The 13449-nt window shown below is 51.5% G+C and overlaps 1 protein-coding gene across 1 annotated transcript in view; it reads left to right on the top strand.

The window, feature by feature from the left end:
* The first annotated feature begins 361 nt into the window (after window positions 1-361).
* The window catches only part of spag17 (sperm associated antigen 17), a 327444-nt gene continuing 314356 nt past the window's right edge, over window positions 362-13449 (top strand). Inside the window, exons 1-2 of the mRNA XM_041210903.1 lie at window positions 362-441; window positions 6127-6224. The gene's annotated coding sequence lies outside the window, so the exon portion shown is untranslated. The remainder of the gene's footprint in view (window positions 442-6126; window positions 6225-13449) is intronic.

The raw sequence follows: 13449 nt of genomic DNA, 5'->3' as shown, positions 1-13449 counted from the left end.
TATACAGGGAAATGTTTCATTGTTTAGCACGCAACTCTGCAGACTCAAATATGAATAATATAATAAAAGGAACAAATATATACCGGATACATTTTAATTTAATTGCTTATAGAAAGCAGAAACATGCGCACGGTATCTTACGGCGTTTGCAAAGCAAACTATTAAAATGACAAATGACTGGGAGTTTTCACCTCAAAATGTAATTCATCCTATTTACCACTGGGGAGCGCTGCTCAGCGGATGGGAGCCGGCGAAGAGCGGGTCGCCACCAGGTGGCGGTGCTGGGCAAGGGGAGGAGATCAGAGCAGATTCTCTCGCTGACGATCTTAACACTAAGCGTCTCTTTGACACTCGGAGGCGAGGCGGGACGGAGGTTGCTATGATGGTTACCAGGGTAACAGAAACAGCCAAACCTGAAGGGGAAGGAGCAGCCGAGAGCCGGTAGGGAGATTTCGGGATGGGGGAGGGGGGGAGAGTTCGGGATGGGGGGGGGGAAAGACGGATATCGGGGGGAAAGGGACATCGCGAGGAGAGGGATATCGGGGGGAGGGAGAGAGAGGGGGGAAGGGAGAGGAGAAGGGGGAGGGGAGAGAGGAGAGAGAGGGGGGACGGAGAGAGAGGGGGGAGAGAGGGGAGAGGAGGGGGGAGGGAAGAGGAGAGGGCGGGGGAGGGAGGGGGGGAGAGGCGGGGAGGGGAGGGGGGGAGAGGCGGGGAGGGGAGGGGGGGAGAGGCGGGGAGGGGAGGGGGGGAGAGGGGGGGAGGGAGGGGGGAGGGAGGGGGGGGTGGGAGGAGGGAGGGAGAGGAGAGGGAGGGGAGGAGGGTGGGGAGAGAGAAGAGGGAGAGGAGGGGGAGGGGGAGGGGGGATGGGAGGGGGAGAGGAAGGAGCGAGAGCAGGGGAGGGAATAGGAGGTGGAGGGGGGTAGGGGAGGGGGGTAGGGGAGGTGATGGGAGCGGAGGGGAGAGAGCGGGGGAGGGGGAGGGAGTGAGCGGGGGAGAGGGGCGGGGAGGGGGGTGAGAGTGGGGAGAGGGGTGGGGGAGGGAGCAGCGGGAGGGGGAGGGGAAGAGAGAGGGGGAGAGAGAGGGAGGGAGAAGGGAGAGAGAGGAGGGGGGATGGGGAGGCGGGAGGGGAGGGAGAAGGGGGGGAGAGAGCGGGCGAGGAGGAGGGGGAGGGAGGAGGAGGGGGAGAGGGGGAGGGAGGAGGAGGGGGAGAGGGGGAGGGAGGAGGGTGGAGAGGGAGGGAGGGGGAGCGAGGGAGGGGGAGGGAGGGGGAGAGGGGAGAGAGGAGGAGGGAGAGAGGAGGGAGGGGGAGAGAGGGAGGGGGTGAGGGAGGGTGGGGGAGAGAGAGAGTGGGGAGAGAGATGGAGAGAGAGGGAGGGAGGGGGAGGGAAAAGGGAGGGGGAGGTGGCAGGGAGAAGGGGGGAGAGAGAGAGGGAGGGAGAGGGGGGAGAGAGAGAGGGAGGGAGAAGGGGGGAAAGCGAGAGGGAGGGAGGGGGGAAGGAGAACGGGGGAGAGAGAGAGGGAGGGAGTGGGGAGGGAGAAGGGGGGGAGAGAGGGAGGGAGGGGGAGGAGGATGGAGAAGGCTGGGGAGAGAGAAGGGGGGAGGGGGAGAGGGAGAAGTGGGGGAGAGAGGGGTGAGGGGGGTGAGGGAGGGGGGAAGAGAGGGGGGTGAGGGAGGGGGGAAGAAGAGAAGAAGAGGGGGAGTGGGGAAGAGAGGGAGGGGGCGGGGGGAAGAGAGGGAGGGTGGGAAGAGAGGGGGAGGGGGAGAGAGCGGGGAGGGGGAGAGGGGGGGCAGAGAGGGGAGAGGGAGGGGAGGAGCGGAGGAGGTAGAGAGAAGGGGGGGATGGGGGGAGAGGACGGGAGGAGTGGAGCAGGTAGAGAGAGGGGAGGGGGGAGGTGGGGAAGGGGGGTGGGGGGAGAGAGAGAGGAGAGGGGAGGGGGGAGGTGGGGAGGAGGGGTGGTAGGGAGAGAGAAGAGAGAGGGGAGGGGGGAGATAGAGGGGAAGTGGGGGGGGAGAGGGGAAGTGGGGGGGGAGAGGGGAAGTGGGGGGGGAGAGGGGAAGTGGGGGGGGAGAGGGGAAGTGGGGGGAGAGGGGAAGTGGGGGGAGATGGGGGAGGGGAGGGAGAGAGATGGGGGAGGGAGGGGAGAGAGGGAGGGGAGGGAGAGAGATGGGGGAGGGAGGGGAGAGAGGGAGGGGAGGGGAGAGAGGGAGGGGAGGGAGAGAGATGGGGGAGGGAGGGGAGAGAGGGAGGGGAGGGAGAGAGATGGGGGAGGGAGGGGAGAGAGGGAGGGGAGGGAGAGAGATGGGGGAGAGAGGAGGGAGGGAGGGGGAGAGAGGAGGGAGGGAGGGGGAGAGAGAGGAGGGAGGGAGGGGGAGAGAGAGGAGGGAGGGAGGGGGAGAGAGAGAGAGGAGGGAGGGAGGGGGAGAGAGAGAGAGGAGGGAGGGAGGGGGAGAGAGAGAGAGGAGGGAGGGAGGGGGAGAAAGAGAGAGGAGGGAGCGAGGGGGAGAGAGGAGGGAGGGAGCGGCCGAGAGGAGTGAGGTAGGGAGGGGGAGAGAGGAGGGAGGGAGGGGGAGAGGAGGGGGGGAGAGGGGGGAGGAGTTAGAGGGATGGTGGGGGGGGAGAGGGATGGGAGGGGGGGAGGAGTTAGAGAGGGGGGAGGGGGGAGGTGGGGAAGGGGGGTGGGGGGGGAGAGGGGAGAGAGAGGAGAGAGAGGGGAGGGGTGGAGAGGGGGAGGCGGTGAGAGAGGGGGTAGGTGGGGAGGAGGGGTGTGGGGAGAGAGAGGGGAGGGTGGGGAGAGGTGGGGAGGAGGGGTGGTAGAGAGAAAGGAGAGAGAGAGGGGAGGGGGGAGAGAGGGAGGGGAGGGGGAGGGAGGAGAGGGAAAGAGGGAGTGGGGGGCAGAGGGAGTGGGGGGCGAGGGGAGGGAGAGAGAGGGGAGAGAGGGGAGGGGTGGGGGAGAGGGGGAGGGGCGAGAGAGGGGGGGTAGTGAGAGGGGGGAGGGAGAGGGGGGGTGGGGGAGAGGGGAGAGAGAGTGGGGGAGGGAGGGGGGAGAGGGGAGAGAGAGGGGTGGAGGGAGAGGGGGAGGAGGGGGGAGAGGGAGGTGAGGGGGGAGAGGGAGGGGGAGATGGAGGGGGGAGGAGGGGAGAGGGAGGGATAGATGGGGAGGGAGGGGGGAGGGAGAGGGGGGCATGAGGTGGGGGGAGGGAGAGAGGGGGCGGGGGGAGAGAGAGGTGGGGAGAGAGAGGTGAGGAGAAAGAGGGGGGAGGGAGAAGAGGGAGACAGAGGGAGGGGGGAGGGAGAAGTGGGGAGGGAGGAGGGAGAGAGGGGGAGGGAGAGAGGTGGGTGGGGGAGAGTGGTGAGGGAGAATGGGGAGAGAGAGGGGAGAGGGGGAGGGGGAGATAGGGGGGTAGGGGGAGGAGCGAGAGAGGGGAGGGAGGAGAGAGGTGAGAGAGGGGGGGAGGGAGAGAGAGGGTGGGGGGAGGGAGGTGGGGGAGCGGGGAGAGAGAGGTGGGGGCGAGAGGTGGGGGAGAACGGGGAGAGAGAGGGGGGAGGGGTGAGGGAGAGGTTTGAGGTGGGGAGAGAGAGGGGCTGAGGGGGGAGAGAGAGGGGGTGGAGAGAGAGGGAGAGGGGGGAGGGAGAGGGAGAGGGGGTGGGGGGAGGGAGAGTGGGGGGGGACAGGGGAGGGAGAGTGGGCGGATGGGGGAGAGAGTGGGGGGGAGAGAGTGGGTGGAAGGGTGTGAGGGAGAGGAGGTAGGGAGAGGGCGTGTTGGGGGGAGAGAGGGAAGGAGGAGGTGGTGGGGAGAGGGAAGGAGGGGGTGGTGGGGAGAGGGAAGGAGGGGGTGGTGGGGAGAGGGAGGGAAGGGGAGAGGGAGGGAGGGAAGGGGAGAGGGAGGGAAGGGGAGAGGGAGGGAGGGAAGGAGAGAGGGGGGTGGGGGGGAGAGGGAGGGAAGGGGAGAAGGAGGGAAGGGGAGAAGGAGGGAGAGGGAGGGAAGGGGAGAGGGAGGGAGGGGGTGGGGGGAGAGGGAGGGAGGGAAGGGGAGAAGGAGGGAAGGGGAGAGGGAGGGAGGGGGTGGGGGGGAGAGGGAGGGAGGGAAGGAGAGAGGGAGGGAGGGGGTGGGGGGGAGAGGGAGGGAAGGGGAGAAGGAGGGAGAGGGAGGGAAGGGGAGAAGGAGGGAGAGGGAGGGAAGGGGAGAGGGAGGGAGGGGGTGGGGGGAGAGGGAGGGAGGGAAGGGGAGAAGGAGGGAAGGGGAGAGGGAGGGAGGGGGTGGGGGGGAGAGGGAGGGGGGGAAGGGGAGAAGGAGGGAAAGGGAGGGAGAGAGAGGGGTGGGGGGGTTGAGAGGGAGATGGGAGAGGGAGGGGTGGTGGTGGAGAGGGCGGGGGGGTGGCGGTGGTGAGGTCGGTGGGGGAGGGGGTGGTGGTGTAGAAGGTGGGGGGACAGGGAGGGAGGGATTGGGGCGGAGGGATCTCGGGGTGGTGGGGAGAGGGAGGGAGGGATATTGGGGGGGAATGAGGGAGGGAGGGATATCGGGGGGTGGAGGGAGGGAGGGATATCGGGGGGGTGGAGGGAGGGAGGGATATCGGGGGGTGGAGGGAGGGAGGGATATCGGGGGGTGGAAGGAGGGAGGGATATCGGCGGGGAGGAGGGCGGGAGGGATTTCGGGGGGGTAGAGGGCGGGAGGGATATCGGGGGAGGAGAAGGAGGGAGGGATATCGGGGAGGAGAGGGAGGGAGGGATATTGGAGGAGGGGAGGGGGACGGAGGGAGGGAGGGATATTGGGGTGCGGGAGGGAGGGAGGAATATCGCCGGGGGGAGGGAGGGAGGGATATCGCCGGGGGGAGGGAGGGTTATCGCTGCGGGGAGGGAGGGAGGGATATCGAGGGGGGGAGGGATATCGGGGGGAGCAGGGAGAGGGATATCGGGGGGAGTGGGGGGATGGAAATCGGGGATTTCGGCGGGGGAGAGGGATATCGGGGGCGAGAGTGATATCGGTGGGGGGAGGGAGGGATATCAGGAGGGGGGGTGAGAGGGATATTGGGGGGAGTGGGGAGAGTGATATCGGGGCAGGGAGAGTGATATCGGGGCGGGGTGAGTGATATCGGGGGGGACAGTGGGGAGAGAGGGATATGGGGGGGAGTGGGGAGAGGGATATCGGGGGAGTGGGGGAATGGATGTCGGGGATATCGGGGGGGGAGAGTGATATCGGGGGGGAGGGGGGAGAGAGGGATATCGGGGGAGTGGTGAGATGGATATCGGGGGAGTGGGGGGATGGATATCGTGGGGGGGAGAGAGATATCGGGGGGGAGGGGGGAGAGTGGGATATCGGGGGGAGAGTGGGATATCGGGGGGGAATGGGGAGAGTGGGATATCGGGGGGGAAGTGGGGAGAGGGATATCGGGGGTGGGTGGAGAGGGATATCTGGGGGGAGGAATATCTGGGGGGGGGTAGCAGAGAGAGGGATATTGGGGTGGGGCGAGGCTGGGAAACATCGTGGGGACAGTGATAGTGATATCGGGGGGAGAAGGGATACCGCGAGGAGAGGTACATCGGGGGAGAGGGACCTTGGGCAGGGTAGAGGGATATGGTGGCTGGGGAGAGGGAAAAGGTACATCGAGGGGGTAGAGATGTGGGGAAAAAACAGGAGGGTAGGGGGAGAGTGGAGGTGAGAAAGAATATGGGGAGGGAAAGTGGGAAGGGGGTTGCACGGTTGGGGTGTGGTTTGGGAGGCCAGTGTGGGAGAGTGGTAAAGCTGTGGAGGGAGACTTAGAGCATAAGAAATAAGAGCAGGAGTAGACCTCAAGCCTGTTCTGCCATGATCTTCCTCAACTCCACTTCCCCACCTACTCCCTGTATCCCTCAATTCTTTGAGAGATGAAGAATCTATTGATCTCTGTCCTGAATATATGCAGTGATGGAAATCCACAACCCTCTGGGATAGACACTTCCAAAGATTCACAATCTGGTTGAAGAAATTTCTCCTCACCTCAGTCCTAAATGTTTGGTTCCTTATCCTGAGGCCATGTCCCCTTGTTTTAGATTCCCCAGTCAGGGGAAACAATCTCTCTGTGCCAACCCTGTCAAACCCCTACAGAATCTTGTATATTTCAATGAGATCACCTTTCATTTTTCTAGATTCCGGAGAGTATAGATCCAATTTACTCAGTCTCTCATCATAGAACAACCCTCATATCCCAGGAGCCAGTCTAATGAACCTCAGTTGTACCTACAAGGCAAGTATATCCTTCTTTAAATATGGAGCCCAAAGCTCTGCACGGTACTACAGGTGCAGTCTCACCAAAACCCCATATAATTGTAGCAAGATCTTGTTATTCTTATACTCCAATCTTACTGCAATAAAGACCAACATGCCTTCCTAATTGCTGCTGTTTTACCTGCATGCTAATTTTGTGTTCCCCATATGAGCACACCCAAATCTCTCAACACCAATATTTAAGTTTCACACGTTTTTTAAAAAATTCTCTTTTTCCACTCCTGCAACCAAAGCGAATAACGTTACACTTCCCCACATTATAATCCATCTGTCACTTTGTTGCCCACTCACTTAACCTGAGTTTGCAGTCTCTTTGTGCTCCGCCATCCAATGAGATCATGGCTGATCTGATAATCCTCAACTCCACTTTCCTGCCTTTTCACCATAACCCTTGATTCCCTTAGTGTCTCTACCTTGAATATACTTAACAACCCAGCCTCTACAGCCCTCAGCGGTAAAGAATTCCACAGATTAACTCTGAGAGAATAAATTCCTCCTCATCTGTCTTAAAAGGGTGACCCCTTACTCTGAGATTATGCCGTCTGGTCCTAGACTCTCCCACAAAGGGAAACAACCTCTGAGCATCTACCCTGTCAAGCCCCCTTAGAATCTTATATGTTTCAATAAGGTCGCCTCTCATTCTTCTAAACTCCAATGAGTACAGACCCAACCTACTCAACTACTCTTCATAAGAAAAGCCCTCCATACCCAGGATCAATTGAGTGGACCTTCTGTGGACTGCCTCCAATGCCAGTATATCTTTCCTTAGATAAGGGGACCAAAACTTGTTCACAATATTTTAGGTGTGGTCTAACTAGTGACTTATATAATTTTAATACTCCATTCCTTTTGAAATAAACTGTAGCACTAAGACTAGTCACAGCCTGCCAAATTGAAAATGGCCCATTTATCCCAATGCTCTACTTTCTGTCCATTAAGCAACCTCCATCCATGCTAAAATAATTATCCCCAACACCAAGAGCCCTTATCTTGTGTATTAACCCTTTGTGTGGCACCTTATCGAATGCCTTTTGGAAATCCAAATATGCTGCATCTACAGGTTCCCTTTTATCTACCCTTCTAGTTACATGCTCAAAAAACTCTAACATTAAATTTGTCAAATGCAATTTCCCTTTTGTAAAACTGATCATAATATGATTTTTTAAATGCGTGGATAAGACTTCCATAATAATAGATTCCAACATTTTTCCGATGTCTGGTGTTGGGCTAACTGGCCTGTTTTCTCTCTCTCTCCTTTCTCGAATAGCAACTTTCAATCCGTTGGGACTGTTCCAGACTCTAGGGAATTTTGGAAAATCTAGTACAATCCAGTGAAAAACCAGTGCATCCACTATCTCTGCAACTATCTCTTTTAGAATCCTAGGATTGTGATCGTCAGGTCCTTGGGATCTGTTGGTTTTTAATCCCTTAAGTTTCTCTAGTAGTTTTCTCTGCTGATATTAATGACCTTATGTTTCTTGCTCTTATTAGCCGCTTGGTTATCCTCTATTTCTGGGGAGGGAAAGGAGAGAGGGGAGACTGCTGCAAGACACTAGTTGGGGAGGGGGGAAAGGGGATACTGGGGAATAACTCAATTACACCGCTGACCACAAAATCTGGGTCATTATTTATTGCAATCAGGTGGAAATTTGTGTCATTTTCAGCTCACTATGTAATTATGGGATGTCTTATTCTGTAAAATGAAGGTAACAGGGACAGGAATAAGAGGCAGCAAGGCACGCAGGAGGGAATTAACGAGAGAAGGTTCTCATTGGTGTGGAAATAATTGAAAACTGAGCTACTAAATCAAAGAGAGGGAGAGTTGGGTATGTGTGCAGCAACTTTGCAAAGTAGTTTCATTGATGATACATGCGATGTATAACGCATATTGGTAATCACGCTGTGCCACAAAATGCTCTTGCAATTTCTGACAGTTTCTCAAGCAAATGAATAACACGCTCCCAGTGAAGTGACACCCAAACTACTCTTTGGGCTTACATCTAAGCATGTTCAGGAGCAGGACAGTGTAGACAACTAAAGTGCAGAAATTTCAGAAAGAAGAATATTTGTGGGCACGGTTAGGTTGAGCATGTGATTGTGTAATCTTGCACACCTCTGTTGTCCCAGCCAGTAAAGTATTGTAGCTGGCCTTTCCCTACAGACACCTTCCTAGACAGTGAGAATGCAAGAAAAAAGAAAATAAGTTATATAAGAATTATTAGGAAAATAAAAACTATTGACGATAGGAATATGGCAACACTAAATCTAGCTGCAGTATGTAAAATATTGTCATAAATATTCATTAATTGAACTATTGTGGTGGAAATAAACATAGCATTACTGTGTAAATTGAAGGTATCAATGCACATTATCACAATGTGAAATCACATGTGCTCAGTTTGTCCCACTGAATCGCAAAGGTCAGTTGAATAAGGAACAAAGCAGAGGTCAGACACTTCTTTCGAGTGAGGACAATTCACAGTTGATTAACCGTCTGCTAGTCTTGCACACCTATGAGGAGCCGCTGTACTGGGTGATGGTAACAAGAATAACATAGGAGCTCACTTGCCCACTCTCTTGACTAAAGAACGAGGCAAGAATTTAAATAAAATGAAAAAAAGAATAGGAGGTAAAGATTTTTCTGACCAGTAATGACTTCTTTCGATTTCTCTTATTTTACTTGGGGGTCGCCAAAATGCTGGTTAATCACTCTTCTCCATCTACTCCTGCCAATCCTATTGCATTCAAGTCTGTCACCACCACATCTTTCCATCTGGTCTGAGGCTTTCCTCTTCTCTTTCATCCTGGCAGTCCCATATCTGTCACATGCCACACCACATTTCCTCTCTCTCCACAACAGATGACCATACAATTTCAACCTCTAAAACAAAGCAGAAAATGCTGTAAAAACTCAGCAGGTCCAGCAGCATCTGTAGAGAGAGACACAGAGTTAACGCCGAGTCTGTATGACCCTCCAGGGCTCTGAAAAAGGGTCATATGGACTCAAAACGTTAAATCTGTTTCTATCTCCACAGATGCTGCTAGACCTGCTGAGTTTTTCCAGCATTTTCTGCTTTTGTTTCAGATTTCCAGCATCCGCATTATTTTGCTTTTACCATTTCAACCTCTTCTTGGTTACTTTCTTCGATACTCCCATGATATTCACTGACCCACTGATGTTCTGGCTCCTAATTTTGACATTTTTCATGACTCCACGTAATCATCTCAGCATCTGCATCTCATTAATATGCAGTTGTTGTTCCTCTTTTCTTGATGTTGTCCAAGTTTCTGCACTATATAACAAGGCCAATGTCACAAATGTCTTGTACATTCTTCCTTTCAATTTCAGCGATACTCTTCTGTCACATAAGATTCCACTGCACTTCTTCCAATTACACCAACCAGAGCTAATCCATTGCTTCAGTTCCATTTCTATATTTGCATCTTCTGCCACCACTGATCCCAGGCACTTAAAACTTCTCCAAGTCTTAACCTATAATCTTTACACTTTCACTCTGATCATCTTCCCTAAGCTCAAACTGGCAGTCGATAAATTGAGTCTTTGGATTCTAGTCTACTGATCTTCATGCTCCTGCCTGACAGTGCTTTTCTCCAGTTCTCAATCTTTTTCTTATCATTCACACCACATAGCTCAATGTCATTTGCAAACATCATTGATAATGGCACTTCCTGTCTCCCTTGGTCAGTTAGAACATCTGTGACAATCAGGAAGAGGAAGGGGCACAGTGCTGATCTTTGGTGTAGTCTAACTTTGGCTTTGAAACTCTCACTCTCCCCCACACTGCTTATTCTTATCTGGCACCCTTTGTACATGTCCTGTAACAGTTGTATGTATTTCTCAGGGACTGCACAAACTCTAGCGCATCTCCAGACTTGCATCCCATGGACATGAATCTGAACTGACCTTCATGGATTTCCAGTATTTGACTCAACCTCTAGTCCATGATTCTTTCCCATATCTTGAAGGTCTGGGTAGGAGTTTAATTCCTCAGTAGTTTTTTCAATCTTGAATGTCTCCCTTTCCTTTGAATATCGGTACCTAAATGCTTTGCCCCCATAACTTTAGGGCTGTCTCTGTCATCATAACACAGTTGAGTAGCTTATTCAGAATTTGAACCCCATATTCACCCAGAGAGGTCCATACTCCCGCTGGTATCTCATCCGGCCCTATTGCATTGCTGTTTTTCATTTCTTTCAGTACTGTTCTGATTTTTTCCAGCTTGATGCTAATCATTACTCCATGATTTGCAGCTACCTCTTCTTTCTTTATTCTTGGGTTTTCTTCATTCATAATCCAAAGCATTAATCCCCTGTAGCTCTTTTTGACTTTGTCCTCTTTCACTAAGGTTACTCCACTTGCATCCTTGATTGTATTTTGGTTGCTCAGTGTCTCACTTGGGAAGTCCTTGCAGTTCTTTGCTTCCTTTGCACGTGCTTTTCTAACCATGGTGCAGTCCAGTTGTTTCCTTACCACTGTTGTAGGTAATAAGGCGGTTTCAGCATTTTTGGTACCACGTATTTAGTATTACCAGTTGGCATGACACGGTAACCTCAAGGATATTGGCTCCTACTTCATTTGCTTCTCCAAAACCAAATCCACCATGGATAACCTCACATCCTGTTCTTTCTCTCTCCACATGTCCATTTACGTCACCACTATCCTGTCACTGGTTGGTATTTGAAACAGTTGTCCATCTGTTCCCAGAAGTCTTCTTTCTCCTCTATGGTGCATAATAACTAACTATGTTCCGCATTTCACCATGGATTTCTAGCTTTACTTTGATATTTCTGTACTAATTCTGTCCACTGTCAGCATCTTATTCTTCCTTTCCTCGTTCAGTATTATTCCAACATCATTTCTTCGCCATCCTGGTATTCAAGCTTATATTCACTATCAATTTCTCAGCTTTGCTGCACTTTGTTTTCTGGAGACCCATGATTTGTATTCCATTCCTCACCATCAGGTCAGTTACTTAATTGCTTCTCCCTATCAGACTACCAACATATAGACTTGCTATTTTGAGTTTGGTCATCTTTTCAGGTTTTCTTCTTTAGCCATCCTTGTCCATTGGATGATAACTCTTCTCCATTCCTCACAGAGTTCGGGCAGGAACCCTGCACATTGCTTGCAGAATTAGCCCTAATATTGGTGCTATTTTAATTCTTATCAATCAGTATTGGATTTGGCGAGTGGCTTTACACCTGAATGCCTCTCCTCCTGCCGCTAACCCTCCCCATTAATCCGAACTGAGGACCGACACTGAAACATGCTGATTTGCCTGCATCAGTGGCTGGGCTTCTGACCAGTAATGACTATTGTGCAAAATAATTCTCTCAGTAATGAATATAGAAAGGAATCAAATCATTACCATTAATAATTTACAGAAATATACAAAATAGAAAAGGATGATCCACTATTTTAGACTAATCTTTTTTTAGACATGGGACAAATTTTCATATACATTTGTCTTGGCTCCACACAGCAACTGTGACAGTTGAGAGAGGAAAATTGCATGGGGAGCTCCTTGATACCAGTTTCAGTTCTGTGATTTCCTGCTAGCAGTTGTCAGTATGGGTGGCTACATTGCATTGACACACAGGACAGGAAGCCTGTCACGCTTGTTTTTCTTGTTATTTGTGCCAAGCCTACGCTAGAAATGTTGGTGCATTCCAGTTGTGCATAATTGTTAAGGTAATGGAGGAGAGATTTAAACTTGAAATGGCTACTTTGCCTTGTTCAGTCCAATTGATCGCATATATGGTAAGGCAGGCGGTTTAAAACTTTGTAAAAATAAATCAAATTATTTTATTTCTGCATAGTTTTTCCGCCAAGTAACAGATACGGCAACTGTCCCCCATGCTAAACCCCCTCCCACCATCATTAAAACAAGTGCAACAGATCAATGGGAGCATCATCACACCCACCCTTCCCTTCAAGTTACAAGAACATCCTAATTTGGACATAATCACCATTTATTCTTCATCACTGAATCAAAATTCTGTAACTTCCTACCTAACCATATTGTGGGAACACCCGCACCACACAAACTGCAACATTTTAAGAAGATTCATCACCATGTTCATAAGGAAACTGGATGGACTATAAATGCAGGACTTGCCAGTGATGGCCACGTGCCAATAATTAATAAATAAAACTTCAAAAATCACTTCAGTTCACAGACATTAAGTTGTTGGAGATGTTATCTTTTATCTTGGCCCTGTTAGCAACACCTGAGGCTTTTTGAAAATGACAATTTTATTGAGTATTAAGAATAGATTAAGTTTGCTTTGAAAGTGTAATTGCAAACCGCTGCTTTATGTTGACTGTAGTGTGACAATTAGTCAGTGTACAGCACCACCTGGTGGCAGAGTACATTAACTCTTGGCTCAGATTGCTCAAGGGTGCAAGAGCAATGAACATTTTCAGGAATGATGAGAAGTATAGTTGGTAGATGGTTAATTTCATGAAGAACATTCAGCACCAAATCTTTTTTAACTTAAAAAGAACTTGGCTAACATTGTTTCATTCGCTTCTGCTTGTTTTACAAAATACTTTTGTTTAATCAGTATGTTTAGTTCGCCAACTCTTAAGGAGTGAATTAAGATGAGAAATGAAGCCCTGAACCCGCTGATGATTCTCTTCTCTCAAGTTGCTGGGCTCAACAGCTCTCATAATTGGGAATCAGCACTTCCAGTGCTCACTGTTTAAACAGAAATATTCACTGAATAAAATAAGTGGACTGAAAAGAATATAAATCATCATTTGTTTTTAACTATTTTTGTGCTGAAAAATCTTCTAATGGGTTCAATACCTTTTAAACTGTAAACTACAGTATTTAAATGGAAATTTAAGACATTTTTTCCATAGAATCAAAATTATTTCTGTGGAATGATTTCTATGAAGTTCCTTTGAAGTAAATTGGATTATTTACATCAGTGCCAACCATTTTTTTTATCCTTTCATGGGATGTAAGCATCACATGGCAGGGCCAGCATTTGTTGCTCATTGTGATGGAATCCATGGTTTCAAAGCTCATGCCTTCTGGGATCGATCCTAATTGAAAGGTGAAACTGAGAAAATAAACTAACTCTTCCAGTTTCTAAGTAAATTAAGACTGAAACTGAGATTGGAAACCAAACCTGGGGAGACTGAATCTGGTTGA

The sequence above is a fragment of the Carcharodon carcharias genome, chromosome 18 (assembly GCF_017639515.1).
Source record: "Carcharodon carcharias isolate sCarCar2 chromosome 18, sCarCar2.pri, whole genome shotgun sequence".
Lineage (NCBI taxonomy): Eukaryota > Metazoa > Chordata > Chondrichthyes > Lamniformes > Lamnidae > Carcharodon > Carcharodon carcharias.
The sequence above is the reverse complement of the archived record's forward strand: the minus strand, read 5'-3'. Positions and strand labels throughout refer to the sequence as shown.